The sequence below is a fragment of the Tasmannia lanceolata genome, unplaced genomic scaffold, assembly GCF_043159265.1.
Source record: "Tasmannia lanceolata isolate RefF3 unplaced genomic scaffold, GAP_Taslan_0.1 ptg000023l, whole genome shotgun sequence".
Lineage (NCBI taxonomy): Eukaryota > Viridiplantae > Streptophyta > Magnoliopsida > Canellales > Winteraceae > Tasmannia > Tasmannia lanceolata.
In genome coordinates, this window is record NW_027518700.1 from 25,683,561 (window position 1) to 25,688,753 (window position 5,193).

Consider the following 5,193-nt stretch of genomic DNA (forward strand, 5'->3'; position numbering starts at 1 on the left):
CACTTGAGTTATACATATAAAGTATGGATCATACGCATAGTACCCGATAGATTGAGTCTGGATCCTTACTTTGTTTTATATATTATGTATATACTTATTACCTTAGTGAAACCTAACTAGGAAGTACCCGCGTTTATATAAGTATATTGCATTCATATAAGGTCGAACATGTGTTACTTACATATGTGAAACCTAGAGTTAGGAGCATTGTCCCACTTGTAGACTAGGGTAGCTTATTTTGCATGGCTACAGCACGGTCCTAGTACACTCACCGGTCTATCTTGAGTCGGGATTTTCTTGACTCCGTTAGATTAGATTAGGGCTGGTACCTCTGGTTAGGGTATATGTATATGTATGTATATATATATATATATATTTATATATATATATATACCTATATATACTGATTATGTATATTAGGGTTCTCCTCTTAGTTAGAGTTCCTCATTTATTTCAATTGGTTATATCCATTCCGTGTTCAGATCTAGATCTAGTCAGTGGATTTTGATCGCCATTACATTGGCCATGATTTGTCCTTTGATCAATTGATTATAGGATTTGACCCGTTATCATATGTTCTCAACTTTGGCCAGTCCTTCAGTTGATCACCTTTCTCTAGTAACCATATTTCGAGCTTATCTTACCACCATTATTCATATATCTTTGATTGAGCTGTGGGGATCCCTTGTATAGCCGTTATGCTGTCAGATTTTATCCAGAATATTTTGAGCATGACCGTTATTTCTTAGAGTTAGGAAAACCATGAGTTTACCTTACTTTGACTTCCTTGTCTAGCGTCGTTATGCTGCCGAATTTTATCCAGAATATTTTGAGCATGACCGCTATTTCTTAGAGTTAGGAAAATCATGAGTTTACCTTACTTTGACTTTCTTGTCTAGCGCCGATATGCTGCCGGATTTCATCCAGAATATTTTGAGCATGACCGCTATTCCTTAGAGTTGGTTAAACCATAAATTTGCCTTACCTCGACTTGCTTGTCTAGCTGTTATGCTGCTGAATTTTTCGTAAAATATTTTTGAGCATGACTGCTATTCTTTAGAGTCAGTTTACCTTGTCTCGATTCCCGTGTATAGTTTTGATTAGCTTAGAACTCATTTTTTGTGAAAACTTCAGGTTTGATCAGTTATATTTGCACCCTTTCAGTTTCACTAGGTTAGTGGCCACAATTTTATTTGCTACCTTTTGATTGTATATCTATTCTTTTGTTGTGTCATAGATTCAATTTGTGTATCTATTATTAATTAGGGTATGTGTCTGTTTGTCTGCCTATTTTGTCTTGAGATCTGGCCGATAGCTCGTTTGTTATCCCTATGACCATGGTTTATCGTTTTTATCATATTGATAGCATAGTTGTTGGTATCCATCATCAGATTTAGATCTGGTCTATGACCTACTTCTGTCATTTTGTGGCCATGGTCTACCATTCTGGTTTGTTGATCATCCTTGATCAGTGATGAAAAATTTTGTGTCATCAATTGTTTCCTTCCCATGTGAATAATTGTTAAATTTTTCCTCGTAATTTATTTGTACCAGGCTATCTTCATTTTCTAATAATCATATCCTATCTTTATGTTAGGTTTAACCATGTCAAATAACGTATTGAAGGATCCTGAAACAATAAAAATACCTTAGTAGCACCGCTTAAAATATAAAATATACATGCATCCTACCACTACCATTCACACATAAATGTGTTCATCAAATTCCCCCATACTTGAGCTTTGCTTGTCCTCAAGCAAATAAGAAGAAAATAAAGAAAAATAGAAACAAAATAAACTCCTAACTCATTTTCGTAGGAATCACGATTGCACTTAGCATGTGCAACAAGCTTTTAAACCCCTAGGTTACCCTAGTGGACGAGTTGTGTCTCGTGAGTGTTTGCAGTGAATATACACACAAAATTCTAAAAATTTAACTTTCTAAAAATAAAACTTTCTTTTACAAATCCAAAATATAGAATAAAGCCAAAGATTTCTGATTCTTTTTTCTTTGATGAATTACTCAAAATAGAAGAACAGAAATACCCCCATACTTAAACTTTGCATCCTATTCCAAGTTGAAAAATTAAAAAGATATTTTAATCAAGGAATCCTCTTTTGAATTTGTCCTACTTTGCTCCCTTAAAATTGCCTCTAATGTAATCGTACCATAAAAGAAATTTGATTTCGAAACTTAATAGAAAAATTGCAATCTTATATGGTCCACCATCAATTCCACTTTTCCGTTACTTTCTAAGAATAGAACTCACTTTTTGTATTCCTCTACTGCTTTTGGCGTGAATGACATGCAGGGCATGCACCAGACACCCAGGCTACTAAGCAGTGTCCGACTAATCTTTGATTTGCATATATCATAGACATTGATGCATATGAGTTCAAGTTTTACCTTTGATTACGTGCAATGCTTTGATTTATTAAGCTTTCTAATTGACCCATGTATGGAGTTTTCAGTCAGTTGCTCTCAAGCCAGTTGGCTTTAAGGAACTAGGCATAAAAACCCTTCAGACTTAATAGCTCAAGTAAAAAAGGCTACAAATCAAAACTATAATCAAGAAGCAAACTTTCTAAAAATAATTCTTTCTTTCTTTTGTTTCAACCTTTCTTTCCTTTTTAACCATACCATATAAAAAGCAAGTTTCTATTTCTATTTCTTATTCAAATCCTTTTAAAAGAAAGATTCCAAAAGAAAACAAAACTAAGAAAGGAAAGTATTCTTTCTAATTTTCAAATTACAAAATTAAAATATCCACTAACTTTCTTTCTTAAAATAGGAAAACAACTTTCCTTTTAAGAATACCAAGTTCTTTCTAATTTGAGAAAAATACCAAAAACAAAAGGAAAAGAAAATTTCTAACTTTAACTATAGAAAAGATTAGAAAAAAAGTTTTCAAAAGCTACCCCCTCCCCCATACTTGATTTATGCGTTGTCCTCAAGGCATTAAAAATAGAAAGAAAAATATGAGGACTAAAAATAGAAAGGAGGGTACGTACCGTATTTGTTTAGGCATGATTCGAATAGGAAGGTTCATGGAGATCCATGACTTCTTCCATATCCGGCTTTGACAACTCAATAAACGGCTTTAATCTTTGACCATTAACTTTAAAAATCTCATCATTGCTGGGATTTAGAACCTCGACCGCACCATGGGAGAAGGCTTTGTTAACCACATATGGTCCATCCCAACGGGATCTTAACTTACCTGGAAAGATATGCAATCTTGAATTGTAGAGAAGCACTTTTTCGCCCTCTTGAAATGATTTTCTCAAAATATGTTTGTCATGAAAAGCTTTTGTCTTTGCTTTGTAGATTTTTGCATTTTCATAGGCATCATTCCGCAACTCTTCCAACTTGGCAAGTTGAAGTCTTCTATGAATACCTGCATCAGACAAATCAAAGTTTAGTTTCTTAATAGCCCAAAAAGCTTTATGTTCCAATTCAACTGAGAGGTGACAAGCTTTGCCATACACAAGGCGGTAAGGAGACTGACCAAGATCAGTCTTGAATAGGGGTGTAAACGAGCCGAGCTCGGCCAGGCTTAGCTCGGCTCGTTAAGCTCACAAGTGAGGCTCGGCTCGGGCTCGGGCTCGGCTTGGCTCGGTCAGGCTCGGCCAGGCTCGCGAGCCTTACCGAGCTCGGGTTATATTATGTTCACACCCCTCTTCTTCCCTGGACAGCCCTACAAGTGTAATTTGACTACTTTTTTTACACTATGGGGGGTGGTCCTAGTAACAAATGGGGTTCCAAAAATGAAGTGACATATTTTGCCCCCCCCCCCTTTCATTCCATGGACAACCCTTTTAATGTATATATTAATATATAATATATATATTTAAATATATTAAATTCTTAACGAGCCTTAACGAGCCGAGCCGAGCCGAGCCCGAGCCAAAATTGACACCCTTAGTCTTGAATGCCGTCCTATGAGCCCACAAGGCATCCACTAATCTAACGGACCAATCTTTGTGATTTGGATTCACTGTCTTCTCAAAAATTTGCTTAATTTGCCTATTTGAAACCTCCACTTGGCCACTCGTTTGAGGATGATAAGGGGTGGCCAACTTATGAGTAATACCATATTTCTTCATAAGAGCTTTAAACGGTCTATTACAAAAGTGTTTACCCCTATCACTAATGATGGCACGAGGTGTACTGAAGCGCAAAAAATGTTTTCTTGAAGAAATTTGACCACCACCTTGTGGTCATTGGATTTGCAAGCAATGGCTTCAATCCATTTTGACACGTAATCTACACCTAACAAAATATACAAGTTTCCAAAGGAGTTGGGAAACGGACCCATAAAATCAATACCCCACACATCGAAGATTTCTACCACTAAGATCGGGTTGAGGGGAATCATATTTCGCTTTGTAACTCTTCCTAACGACTGACAAGATCTACATGCCTTACAAAAATCAAAAGCATCCCTAAAAATACTTGGCCAATAGAAACCACATTGTAAAACTTTGTGCGCGGTTTTCTTTGTACTAAAGTGGCCACTACAGGCTTGATCATGGCAAAAAGATAGAATTGATTGGTGCTCATGATCGGGCACACATCGTCGGACAATCTGATCCGAACAAGTTTTGAACAAATAGGGATCATCCCAAAAGAAATACTTTACCTGTGAGTGAAACCGGTATTTGTCTTGGTTGGACCAATGATCCGGTGTAGCTCCTGTAACCAAGTAATTCACAATATCTGCATACCATGGCTCACTAAAAATAACAAACAATTGCTCATCAGGGAAGTTTTCATTAATTGGACCTTCGTCATTCTTTGCATTAGGAAGTCTGGACAAGTGATCGGCAACCAAGTTTTTCGTAACCTTTTTATCTCTAATCTCCAAATCAAACTCTTGAAGAAGTAAAACCCACCTAATGAGGCGAGCTTTAGCATCCTTCTTTCCAACAAGATACTTGATTGCCGAATGGTCGGTATAAATTATCACATGCGATCCAATCAAGTAGGACCGAAACCACAACCGCTAGAAATTCTTTCTCGGTAATGGTGTAGTTGAGTTGTGCATCATTGAGAGTTCTACTTGCATAATAGATTACATGCGGTAATTTATTGAATCTTTGACCCAACACGGCTCCTATTGCAAAGTCGGAAGCATCACACATAATTTCAAACGGTTCGGTCCAATTAGGTGCTTGAATGATGGGAGCCGTA